Raw genomic sequence first — 14584 nt, forward strand, 5'->3', positions numbered from 1 at the left:
CACAGTTCCAATGCTTATTTTAAACTTATTTTTCCTTTCCCATGTTCTTACTTCTTTTTTATAACATTCATATAATTATGAAAATATAAAGGGGCCAAAGGGTTGCTTTTGGAGTGATGGACAGCTGGGGTTTACCCAAGATGGCAAGTCTTCTCTAGGATAGAATATCAATTATTCTGTGGGTGCATAGTAAGATAACAACTTCTGTAACTTTGAAATTAACTTCCTGTGAAACTTAGGTCTGCTCAGTTAGTGCAGCAGTAAGAACAGTACTCCTGTACCACTTTTGGTAGATGTCCTTTAAGTTTTGAAGTTCAGTGTCAAAGTTACTTCCATAACCTGATTGCACAGAACAACTTAGAATAGACTCATTTGTTTCTACTTTTGTCAACGGCATGGAGACTACAAGGAGCTCATCATGTTACTGCCCTGTGCCCTAAAGAAGTTACTAGCACAGAACCACCTGTAAAAGCACCGCACTCAAGTATTAAGTTGACCGTTACTGCCAAGTTACTAACACAGTGAATGTAGAAGAGTGTCAACACAAGAGTGTTGTAGAAATAGATTTCTATATTTTAAATATGCCTATACTCAATATCTTTCATGTATTAGTCCTTGAAGTGTTTGAAAAACAGCATGTTCCCAACATTGTTTTTGGAGAAGACTGAGTAACAAGGTTGGCTGAAACAAGGGATTGTATCTAACAAATGGCAGATTCATGAACTGGACACAAATTTCCAGACTTTTGTCTCTCCCTGATGCTTTGCCATTTTCTCAGCCTTGGCTTTCTGGTTCTTGATCACTTCTGTTTATGAAAAAGGTGTCATTAGAACTCGAAGTGATTACACTTAATCTCGTACCATTATCTTCGATGTGAATGCTGCATATAAAACCTGAATTCGGTAGATGAAAAGAACAGGTTGGCAATCTTTGAGAACAACTTACTTACCATTTGCCCATGGAAGATACAAGTTTAACAGGGTTTACATCTTTCTGTGTTGATCTTACCAAATCACTGTTCTTAAAGGGACAATTCTTCTGTACCAATTCAGTCTTTGGCTTTCTTGCTGTGTACAGTAACCTGGAAGTTTGTTTCAGTTATGGGCATATACACTGTTTTATAATTGAAAGCAATATTGTTTTGGTTCTATTTTGGATTTGTGGGGTAACATCAGTGAAGGAATTACACCCAGGCGCTCAAATTAAAATCAGGCCTAAATCATATCTGCACCCTGTGTTATATTTGGCAATGTGCAAGTATCTTGAAAGTCATGGGAAATGAACAGATTGAAAAAATATGGATATTCCAAATGTTGATATCATTGCTGTAAACTTTTTCATTGCTCTGGTATTTGGAGTACTCTACACTGTTTAATTTGGGCTATTAACATTCCAAATGAAACTAGCAAGAACTCCACCATGAGTTTATCTTTCTTTGACTAATCTTAACATGCACCCAAGTCTCTGTCAAGAACCCCATGGCATGGTTATATTTCACAAGTACATTATCTACCTTGTCTTCTTTAGCCATTTTACCAACACTATCTAAGTGGCCCTCCCTGGAAGCACTTACCCATCTCCAGTGACTATGTAGGGATGTTGGTCTTCTAATTTTTCCCTTTAGAATCAAAGCAAAATTAGATCTTACAGCAGACAAAACCAAATGATGCCAAGATGTCCAACAGCATCAAGTTAGAGCTTTGATCCTTTAGATATTATTCATGCAAGTAAATCATGCTTGTGGAGTGCAAGGGAAGAGAAGCTATGTTATTAAAGGTCACAGGACCTGAGTTTCACAATGTCTATGGCTTTCGATTCTCTCAGCCTTAGAATTCCCATGCTCAGCCCCTTCCCTCTTCTGTTGTATTTCAGCCAATTTCTAAGTACTATTCCCAGCACAACATAACCCTAAACTTCAAAGCAGGCTCTTTATTTTATTTAATAATTTATGTATTTATTTATTTATTACAGATTTAGTGAAAGAACAGTTATGAAAATAAACATCAGCTAATAATATAATAATGATATAAATGGCAAGACTTGATATAATCCAATGAAGGAGGTTCAGTCCAGCATTACCTCCTCAACACTTACTACATATAGATGCACACACACACAGAGGCACTAATAAAAACTGCTACATAGAATATACCCTTAGCTTGTCCAGTCATTCCACTTTATTACCTCCTTATGCAGTAAAGCCTTCTGGCATTAATTTAATAAAGTCAAATAATATTTATAATAAAGATACTGAGGAACGGGATTTGAAAAAAAATCTTATTTCTTAGCAATCACAGTTTCAGCTTACTTCAGTGTATTAATATGCAAGACAGATACATCAACACAATAGTGCATAGGAGAAAGTTAGAATTTTCTTGACTATAAACAATTGCTGGGCTTTTGAACTGTACTGAAATAACAATAATGCCAGGTGAACAAAAAAAAAAAAAGTGAAAGGTCTATAATTATAAAGAGCATGTTTACAGATTTCATGACATACACATTCTGCTGCAGAGATTTCAATCCTTTTTTATACCACTATTTATGTTTCTTTGCTCTGAATGTCCATGAAATGCATAAACGCAAATCTAAAAGCAATATGTAAGAAAATTACTGAATGACTAGGATAACAGAGTTAATTCACAGATGGGAAGTTAAGCTATAAAATGTCGTTGAATTGGGAACAGTAGAAGCAGTCTCAGGGAGCTGGAACATTTGATATACACTTGAAGAATTGTAGAATCATAGAATCGCTGAATGGTTTGGGTAGGAAGGGACCTTAAAAATCACCTAGTTCCAACCCCCTGCCACTAGACCAGGTTGCTCAAAACCCCATCCAACCTGGCCTTGAACACCTCCGGGGATGGGGCATCCACAGCTTCCCTGGGCAGCCTGTGCCAGTGCCTCACCACCCTCTGAGTAAAGAAAAAATTATTTTCCCCCATTTTTATTGAAATTATCCTTCAACCTTTTTTTCACATTTTTGAAAAAAAAAAAAAGAAAAGTAAATCTAAACACATTCTATTTTAATTAGTTTTAAAAATGGTAAATTCTTGTGAAAGGGAGTAGTTAATGGAACATTTCAGTCTGTTGAAAACTTTTGTAAAAAACAAAAATTACAGATCTTAATCAAAGAATCAGAAAAGAACACACACCGAGAAATGGACATATTCCCCTTTCAGGACACAGAAAGTGAGACACTGGCCCCTAAACACTTCTTGGTATTAATGGAAGGATGAGCCCCTTGTTTCCATCATTTTAGCTATTTAGGTCTTCCCATTGTATGCACATAGCTGTAAGTTTGGGATAGAGCTCAAATAAAAATGTGATGTAAGGAAAAAAACCTGTGGATGGTTAATATAAGTGCTTGTAGTATGCTGAATTTATAACTGTATAGCCTTAAACTGAAAATCACAAGCTGGAAAAACTAGATATGAATAAACATTAATTAATATATGCACCTTTCCCACATAAATAGGGGAATTTTATAGGCATTTCACTAACATATATTCACTTGTTTCACAAAACATAGATACCATTGCAGTCCTCCAATGTCCACTGCAATGTGTGCAATACTTCCTTAAGGTCTTGTTGTTCTGGTATGAAGCCTTGCAATAGATTCTTTTCAGTTAAGTTTGGCCATTATTTGAGTGATACTTGGGAAGGTTTCATCTCACTTCACTAAAGGCTGTTTGTTTGTTTTTGTACCTACTGAAACTTGTATGGGATACCTACAGCTTCCTTGCCCTCAGAGTGTGTGCTGATGTGATCTGCTGAACTAAAGATCCATTTAAAATATATTGACATTAGAACAAAAGTTAAATGTGACACAAAAAGAAAAATATGCAATAAATGTCACTGTACTGTCATAGGCATCTCTAATTTATTGATTTTATTTGGGCTTGGCCATTGAATTCCTTTCAGCAATAGAATGTACTGGGCTGTTCAAAGAATTATTTTACACAGTTATGCAAATTGGAAGATTCTGTAGCAAGAAAAAAACAGTGGCACAATATAAGATAACCTGCTATAGACAACTTAAGACAAAAGTACCAGTGCTCAATTTAAATAAGAAAATGCTGTTTCAGGATGCCAGCTATGTTACACAGGTATTTTTCCAAGACAGAAACACAAGGGTCAAAAGGATCATATAAAATATTTTGAGGAAAGAAAGGTGAAGTGGATATCTTGTGGTTGTTTGAGATGAAATGGGGAACATATTGAAAGAGAAGGGTGGGGAAAGAAAAAGAAAAGAGGTATGTAGGCAATCTGACAAGCAAAAAAAACCCCAATGCTACACAGAATTTACAGAACATATAAATAAAGAATAAAGAGAGATGAATAAAGTTTTTGTTGTTGTTGTTGTTTGTTTTTTTTTTTTTTAACTTTTTCTGCATTTATCTCTAAATGAATAAGAGACTTTGAAGAAAGCTAATTGTGCATCACTGGTCATAGGTTCACAGATGAAGGGATATTTTTTGCAGTGTCAAATAGAGCTTAGTTAGATGTCTTTCCATCTGGAAACAAAGAAGTGCAACCATGGGAGCAGTTTAAGATTAAAAGAACTGTGACGATATTCCCAGTGACAAAAGTATGAGAGAGCGGATTTACCCTGGAGCCCTGACAAATGTTTTCCACTATTTTCATTATTACATTAAAATGTATATCATTTCCTTAGATTTTAAGGTTCAAGATCACACTCTAGAGGAAGAATTCCCTTTCTTCCTCAGTCAAAAGTTACTAAGGAACATAATATCAATTCAGGAGTCAATGCACCAGGAGGGATGAGCCACATTTTTAATGTTTTCAGTTGATAAGACTCTAATTGTCTTTCATTGCACTGTGTAAGCAAGCATAAATACAGGTTAAAAAGGATTACTTTCTCATGGAATGTCAAATCTATATTCAGTTCTTTAGGCATAAGGACAATACCTGCATAGGAAGAACACGTCTTTGCAGTTTACTAGAGCATGAAGTTCTCTTGTTTTTGAGCACTGCACAGGACAGTTGCAGAAGGGAGATATACACACTTGACAATCCATTTCCAGGAGGAAATCTGAACGAGCTCTTGAAGAGAACCTATAAATTTTATTTACTTTTGGGAAGTCAATTGGAAATCTTTAACAACTTCAGAAATAAACTTTGTTGTGTTCCACTGTTCAAAGCCATGTTTCCATGGAAGCCAATGTCAATGGTCCTGTATATTTCAGAGGATAAAAAACAAGATGTGACTGTTAATACAGAAGATAGCGCTATATAAACAATTTTGTTATTAGAGACAACACACCAGATTTGTAAAGATGTTTTAATTACTCAGCTGCCATTGAACTAAGCAGAGGCGGGCACTGTAATAATATTCCTTTGAAAAATCTGAATCAGATTACAGGACTTAAAGCTGTTCTAAAAATCCCTATGATCAACTAATACTTTAGATCACTTAAACTGGTACTGTTCATATTTTTAACTCAAAGAGTAGGCTCAAAAATATAGTGATTTTTTTTTCATCCAAGGGTATAGGTTTCTTATCTATCATTACCTATTTTCATTCTTAAACTTTTACTACCTGAAGTAGACTTCAAAAAATAAACACAGCAAATCTATGTAATTTATGCATTTATTTAAATGTATCAGAATTTTAAGACTTACTCCTCTATTTCTATTAACCTTTACTTATTTCCTAGTCTACATTGTTGTAACATCTACTGTTTTTACACAGCAGCTTAGAAAATACTTTTAGTAAAATCCAGAAAGGAACTCTTCATCTATCATGGAGGTGCATGACTTTAGTTAAAAACAACAGCCTAGACTTTACTAGGGAAGAATGACTTTTTATCTTTGTGACAGAAATCCTAGTTGACAGCCCTGTTTATGCTGCAGAAAGTAATGACTGCTGACAGTCTCAAGGACCACCCAGTGGGTTATTTACATTTGAAACATTTGAAATCAACTCTGTTTAGATAATGTTTCAGTTTTGCATCTGGCTTGCCTGCACATGTTGCTAGTACACTGTATTAAAGTTAGTACATCTCATTGGAACTGTAATCAATAATGTCCAAGTTTCATACTGTCAGCCAGGATCTATTAATGTGAAACTGCTGAGTTTCATGTTAAACATTTTGTTCATTTGGATTTTAGAGCCCAATTGTTAACAGAAGACTCTTCATGTTTAAAAAACTGGCATTTTAAAAATGCAAGTGAATACCATTCTGGCTTTTTATTCTGACATCACCCTCAGGAGAGAAATATAAATATAACTTTTTAATATTATAACATGTAAAAGAAAGATATTCCAGGCTACCTGAGTTCCTTAGGCTTAGTATGCACATTGTTGTTAGATATCTTCAAAACATTGTTAAATTCAGAGACCTAGACTAAGATGATCCATTTAACAACCTATGATTTGAACAGTTTTAAGATATAACTTCTTTTCATGATATTTTTATTTCTTCAGTTCAGGTAGTTCACTTTTCAGCTCACTATTTTCTAGTTCTTAGGTTTACCAATGATATTTCTAAACTATCAGAAGACTAACCTGAAGGGTATTAATCTAAACGAAGGGTTTGGACACAATTCTCTGAATAGGGAAAGACATCAGTTAGATATATATTTTTATCCAGCACTTGTCTTAGTACCAAAAAAGGCAATGATGAACTAAGCAGATAGCTTATATCTGTCAAAAACAGCAACAAAGATTAATATCCCATATTAATTCATATTTCTGAAGTAGATACGAACTGATGTTGCTGTTAATTATATCTTTCCCTTTCTTAGATTTTCCATTCTTCATTCACAGTGGCAATGATCCACAGTTTCAGTTCACATTCCAGTTTGGAAGCTCTAGCTAATAGGATTTGAAATTGTGTCTCCTTGCTTAATTTAGTAGGCCATGGAGAAAAATTCATGCTTACTACTGAAATGCAAGACAAGAATTTTCATGTATGGAGATTATCCTGAAGACTTGTCAGCAAAATGACATAAGGATTACAGTTTTGAGGAACAAGTCAATCTGCTCTACTACAGACTCCAGAAAGCACTCTAGAAGGCATTTCATATAACCTATGTCTCTTGACTGACTGCTTTGAAAAACAAAAATCTAACTAGGAAAGTCTTCTAAACCTACAGGTACCTGAAAATAGTTGGTAAAAATATATGTTCATTTTCCAAAATAAAAATGCTCTATGCATGATCTGTTGGTTTGTGCTGAATATCTTTCCTCTACACATTTCTTTGTAACATTTATCAGCAATGAGGCAATGAGCACTTCTCCACAGAAAGGGACCTCTTTGTATTGGTAGAAAAAGCCTTGTTGTAAAATGAAAATTCTTGACATTATGATGGACTCTAACTTAAGCTAAGGTAACATTACAAGCAAGGTAGCGTTACAAGCATTGCAATTACGATTACATTGCAATGAGAAGGCAAAACAAGGAAATTGCTCTAGGATTCTACTTTTTATTTAGAAAATTATTCTGACACTCCCTAAAGAGCAATTGTAATTAGAAATCTCTATAAAGAGAGTCTGCCTCCCTTAGCTGTCATATTCATGACCATACTACTATACCTATCTATTTATCTATGTAACTATATATCTATTTATCTATAAGTAAAGATGCCAAAAACCTGCAGAGGAATCTGCAAAGGTTAGGGCTGCTTCAGAGTTTCAGTTGTAATTGGCTTCAAACCTGTGAGAAGTATGGGATGGCTTTTCAAATGATAGAATCAACTAACCAGAAGAAGACAGAGATGGTAACATAAAAAATAATTAGCATGGACTGACGCAAAATAGGCATCCTATTTGAGCTAATGGAAAGCTAAATTAAGACACAGGCTTGAGGGTGTGATGGAGATGGAGAAAATATTGATTGGATGGTTCTCAGAAGCATATAAATACACCAATAATCTCCATATTACACTGCAATTTGAGCAGCAGCCTGGCTCCCAGTAAAGTCAGTGGAGTAACGTAGATTTTCAGTAGGTGTACCATCATTTAACGTTTAAAGACTAGTTCAAAGCTACCAAAAGAAACCCACTTATTACAAATCAGCTGGGACAGGTTCAAGTATTTTCGTCATTGCCACAAGGAAACAAGGGGTTAGCCTGAAAAGCATGAAATCAGATATGCCAAAGAAGTGATCCAAAACACATCAAATACAATTTAGGCTGTGAAATCTTAAAGCAACTTGTCCTGGTTCACATTTGTAAGAATCTGATGGCTGACAAGAAACAAATTAGAAAAAGCAACTGGTGTTTTGAATTTCTGGCTTAGCTGTGGCCTTAATTTTGACATCAAATATGAAAGAAGGAAATTGGGAACATGAAAGTACAAGAGACACACTAAAGGGCTGAGAGCAAGTAATAGCCTGAGACAGGTTTTAAAAGGTAATGGGCAGATCTAGTTTCCACAAAATAATGACTACCACAGAATGTATACCTCAAATTAAAGCCAGTATTTTAACAGACATCACAGCTGTTCATTGTGGCCCAAATTTCTGCATTTAGTAAAATCTTACAGAATGGCACCTAGTTATGTGATTTGATACTTAATCAAAAATGTCTCCCAAAGAGCTGGAACTGTCAATTTGTGAGAACAGCTTTGCATCCAGGTACTTTATATATTTCCCTCAATAGCATCATCTACATTTATTGTGAGACATAAATTACATAATTAAATTACATAAAAAATAGAGTCTGAAATTATTAAAAACCATTCAAGAAAATTATTTGACTAGCATTTGCATTTGGAAAATAAAATAAAAATGAATGGAAGCAGAAGTCACTTCAAATATTGTGAAAACAGCGTATTCAGGAACTCAGAATTCTAATAACACTTGCGTTAATACAATAGCGTTACTGATGTTTACAGAGAATCCACATGAAGTCTAGGCTTAATTGTCCTGGACATTGTCAAACATAAGTCCTCTAGTATTCAGCAAATCAGGTGTTAAAAAGCCATGAATAGCACAGGAATAGTACAAAACTGCAGAAGGATAAACAGGTGGAAAAGAAAAAGTGAGGAGAAACAACTCTTCAAAATTTTATAAAAAATTTTATAAACAGTAAGATTACAGAATCACAGAATCACAGAATTGTCTGGGTTGGAAGAGACCTCCAAGATCACATAGTCCAACCTCTAACCTAACATTAACCAGTCCTCCACTAAATCATATCACTAAGCTCTACATCTAAACGTCTTTAAAAGACCTCCAGGGATGGTGACTCAACCACTTCCCTGGACAGCCTGTTCCAATGCCTAACAACCCTTTCGCTAAAGGAGTTTTTCCTAATATCCAACCTAAAACTAAGATTGTTTTAACTACGACTATGACCTTTGTGAATGGAACTAACTGTATTTGGTATTTGGTGTATATATTTATATATTTACAATTTTGGTATTGTATTGTATTTGATAATTTTATATATACTTAAATTGACCTTCAGACATTAAAATTACAGACAATGTCCTCCTTTCATTCAACAATAAAACAATTGGTTCTTTGGGTATGTAAATCTTCCATGCAGTAGACAGTTACGTTTAGCACATCTAGGCACTTGCCTGGCATTCTTTGTATACCTTTCACATGGACTTTTATATAAAACTATTTCTCAATCAGAAAGCTAGGAACATGCATAAGTGTGCAAGGAGTCTTTTCCATAAGGTTAGATGGAAGGTGAATTTTGCCAGGTGAAAGATTCAAAAATCATTGAAGAGAAAAGCAAAGACAGTACTTAACTGTAAATTTCTATACAGGTAGATCACAAGACTCAGATTAGTGAGGCAGATGGCAGAATTCCTCTGAAGTCTGCAGTTAGAGGAATTTTTATTTCTACTGTAAAAGTTATTCCTAGGTAAAGAATTACAAGACAGATTGTATATACAGAAAAGCTCTTGAATATGAATTCAGTATTATAGTTAATATGCACTAGTTCATACACTCCTCACATTTAGGGAAGTATTCATCCTTTGGATGAAATGAACTGAAACCTTTTCCAAAGACTGCAGCTTGCTGTTTCTTTATATGTATTTTCTTACAGTAGTTGTGGCATGGGAAAAGACCAAGAAGTTTTCTTTGCAGTATTTCTAATTCAATTAAGGGCAAGAACCAATTAAAAACTTACAAATGGTTTCACATGAACTTTTAGACTGAAGTGTTAGATAAATGTAGATTCTTGAAACAACCAAAATTGATTTCAAAATGTTCTGAGCAAGTTTTCTTTTTTTTTTTTTTTTTTTTTTTTTTTTTTTTTTTTTAAATAGATGCTTATAGGCAGGCTGTTGAGTCTATATCTAGCAAACACAGAAGAAAGGTCTACATTTCAAAAGTTCTTTGCGTCCAATACCTGCAATAAATCAATGTAAGAAGCTGTACTTCAGCTCCCTTTTACAGATCTACTGCAGAGGCTACATATGTATGATCATTTTTTCTCCTCTTTATGATCTTATAGACATAAGCAGTTTATAGAATTGGTAGAAATGTATGCAGTATATTTCTAAGACCATGAAGCTTGACACAATTTCTAAAAATCTGGTTTCAAAAGTTTTACAAGCACAATTAGAACTATTGCAGGAAATTATTGAGCTTTTAAAGGATAAACTCAGTTATTAATCAATGAGATGCCTGTGTTTTCCTGAAGAAGCAGGCAGCCCATGGCTTGGACACCTACACTCTCTGATGGGTTAAAAATTGGCTAGACGGCCGGGCCAAGACAGTGGTGTTAAACAGAGTGAAATCCAGCTGGTGACTGGTCACCAGTGGTGTTCCGCAGGGGTTGGTGTTGGGGCCCATGCTCTTTAATATCTTTACTGATCACATGGATGAGGGAATTGAGTGCATCCTCAGTAAGTTTGCAGTCGACACCAAGTTGGGGGGAAGTATCGATCTGCTGGAGGGTAGGAAGGCCCTGCAGAGGGACCTGGACAGGATGGGTTGATGGTCAGAGGCCAATGGCATGAGGTTCAACATGGCTAAGTGCTGGGTCCTGCACTTTGGCCACAACAACTCCATGCAGTGCTACAGGCTTGGGGCAGAGTGGCTGGAAAGCTGTGCAGAGGAAAAGGATCTGGGGGTGCTGGTTGATGCTCGCCTGAACACCAGACAGCAGTGTGCCCAGGTGGCCAAGAAGGCCAACGGCATCCTGACTTGTATCAGGAATAGTGTAGCCAACAGTACAAGGGAAGTGATCATGCCCCTGTATTCAGCTCTGGTGAGGCTGCACCTTGAGTACTGTGATCAGCTTTGGGCTCCTCACTACAAGGAGGACACTGAGGCTCTGGAGCATGTCCAGAGAAGGGCTACAAAGCTGGTGAAGGGCCTGGAACACAAGTCTTGTGAGGAGCAGCTGAGAGAGCTGGGGTTGTTTAGTCTGGAGAAGAGGAGGTTCAGGCTACTTGAAAGGAAGGTGTGGGGAGCTGGGGGTTGGCCTTTTTCTCACAGATAACCAGTGACAGGACTAGAGGGAATGGCCTCAAGTTGTGCCAGGGGAGGTTCAGGTTGGAAATTAGGAGACATTTTTTCTCAGAAATAGGAGTTAGGCATTGGAAGGGGTTGCCCAGGGAGGTGGTGGAGTCAGCTTCCCTAGGAGTATTTAAGGGAAAGGTTGGACCTGGTGCTTAGGGACATGGTTTAGTGGATGACATTGGTGGTAGGGGGATGGTTGGACCAGATGATCTTGAAGGTCTTTTCCAACCTTAATGTTTCTATCATTTTATACTCAGTCCTGAGGACCTTCCTCAGGATTTCTGATGGCAGGAATACCTACCATCTGACTCCCACTGTATTAAGGAAAATAGAACAGAAAATCACTAAGGAAGACATTCAATTGAACTGAACTGTTCCTTATCCAAAGTATTCACCCAGTGCACATGCACGTGTGTATATACATGTAGAGAAAAAGTGAAACAGAAGAGTTAATTAGGAAAGACATGTCTGAGCTGTTTTTGTGGAACGTTTAATAAACTGGAATGTTTGGTCTGATGTGAAAACTGAGAGTGGGATTACGTATTTATATATTGCTGAAGAACTGGAGATTTCAACTACCGTGGAAATTTACACTCAGACCTAGCAAAAATATCTTTTGGTCAGAAAATAAAAGGGAAAAAAGAAAGGAGGAAAATGTCAGATCAAAAGTTTGCAGTTATTGCCTAAGTTACTTTTTAAAAGACAAGTTAAAATTTAATTACCAGTAAATTAACAGATTTTTGCAAATGGGTATTGTAAAGAGTAAGGTTTGAACATATTGTAATTATGTTTTTTGTCATGCACTTGAAATTATTGCAAATGAACATAAATGGACAAAATCATGTAAGCTGTCGGAGATGTGTTAGGAATAAATGAATAAGGTTTACAAAACATATTTTTAAATTCATGAAAGCAAAGACACCATTTTAAATACTCAATTAAAGGGGATGCCTTAATTAAAATAGAAATGGAAGAAAAGATCTCTTGATAACAGTTACTTGCAGTTTCTGTCTTAACAGCAAGCTGATTAAAAGCCTGCAAGAAAAAAAAATAATAATAAAAAAAGGAACCATAAATGTATTTTTCAGTTTCCCCCTGATTTTTTGTCTTTGGATTGTATCAGGATGAAATGAGTACTTTGTTTTCTATGCTAATCTTAATGGCTTAAAGATAACATTTAAAATTATCCTGTCCCATTACTAAAAGACAAATACTTTTTGTCTTTACATCATTTATTGACAGACAAGTTGCTTAAATACTTTGAATACTGAACATTATGGATGCATGGAACAGTCAGATATTATTATTTCACCATTACAAACACTGTATAAAACTTTGCAAATATTTTTTGGTTGAGTGTGTGTGGGGGAAGTTCAATAGATTCTCTTTGCAAAGCTAACATACTTCATAGTCCGCTAATGTAAATCTTGCTAAATACTGATATTAAAACAGGTATCAAACCTTTTGAAATTTTATTTCCTGGAAAGGATGGATTTGAAGAAACTAGCTTTTTGTATGAATTGCAACCACATTAAAAAAAAAAAAAAAAAAAAAAAAAAAAAAAAAAAAAAAAAGGAGAAAGAAAAGGGGTCTTAAGGCTAAAGCTGATGAAGAGATTGTATTCGCTAGGATCTTCCTGTGAGTTGAACTCTTGCTGGATAGACTCAGCATAGTCTTGTTACCACCAATATATGTTCTTTAGCATGCTTTTATTGGGTAAAATAAAATGAAATTTGCTTGGAATTCGTATTGGACTGTAAAAGGTCTCAAGAGAAAAACTTGTATGCACACAGTGAAAAAACTCAGAACAATGGAGAAGCCACATCATCTTAATGTGCCTAGGGCTCTGGAAGAGCCTTCCAGTAGTGATAGAGGGAGCTTAGGAACTAATTCAAAGTTAGGTTTGAAAATATGGGTAGGGTGAAATACTGCTTAGTGGAACTATGGAAACTATTAAAAGAGGAGTGATTGACTTCTCTTTATCTTTCTCCAGTTGTGAGCAGTAAAACCTCACAAATGGATATAGATGGTAAGGCTTTCATAGTCTCAGATTTAATTCAAAAAAAATGTTTATACTTCTGAAGTATTATGAGAAACATCTTTGAGTACTCTGGAAACCAAGCAAACCCAAACTCATGCTGAGGGTGAGAAAATAACAGTGAGTTTTCATTCTTTTTGTCCTTCAAGCTGTGACATTTATGCAAGCATCTCAGTCTCTGAAAGGGTAAACCTTAGGCCACAGATAGAAGGAAGATGAATTCAAATGCTCCTAGCAGATAAATCATTTGATATTTTAATAAAGGCCACAGCAGGTGAAAACTTTCTTGAAAAGCTGCCAGAAATATTTGTACATGCATTAGTGAAAATACAGCAGCTAGGCAATTCAGAAGGAAGATTCTTTGTAGCACACCTGTAATACTGTCCCACCAGACTAGTGACCTAGTGACTAACAATAATATCCAGAGAAAAACTCCTAAAGGTGCTGAGACACAAGACCAAGAGTGACATGAAATCAGGCTGCCATACATAGAACACAGACCTAAAATAAACATGGAAGGTATCTGTGTTATATATAGAGAAATTACTGTTGTGTGATTAACTGCTTGAGCAATAAGAATCGTTGCTTTATAAGCTGAAGAGAACTAATTAAATAAGCAAGATGTTGAGTTGGGCCTGCCCAACACCACAAGAGAAGTATGTTGCCTGTAATCTCTGTACCTTTTCTTAAGTATCTCCTTGAGAAAACCCCATGGCTCCACAACAATTTTTTCCTCTTCTAGTACAATATACTTACTGATTTGGAGCCACAGACATCTATCCTTCCAACCTCTCACTAAAAGACCAGATACCAGGCACCTCATAAGTGGTCTACAAACACTTCTAATACTCTGTGGTAGAGGCACCATCTCCTCCACTATGTTTTCTTTCTTCTGGATCTGGGTCAGGCTTTCTGTAGCAAAGGAACTCATACATGAGCCTTCTTTCATGGAAAACCTTTATTACCAAATACAAGTTTCTCTGCATCCCTCTATATATCCCTTTCTTAAATTTAATATTTTTTTGTAGACGTCCTGAAGAAAACCTGCTATATAGCTACCTGCCCTTTACAGATCTCTTAGTTTACAAAA

This window comes from Aythya fuligula, chromosome 3 (genome assembly GCF_009819795.1).
Source record: "Aythya fuligula isolate bAytFul2 chromosome 3, bAytFul2.pri, whole genome shotgun sequence".
Taxonomy (NCBI): Eukaryota; Metazoa; Chordata; class Aves; order Anseriformes; family Anatidae; genus Aythya; species Aythya fuligula.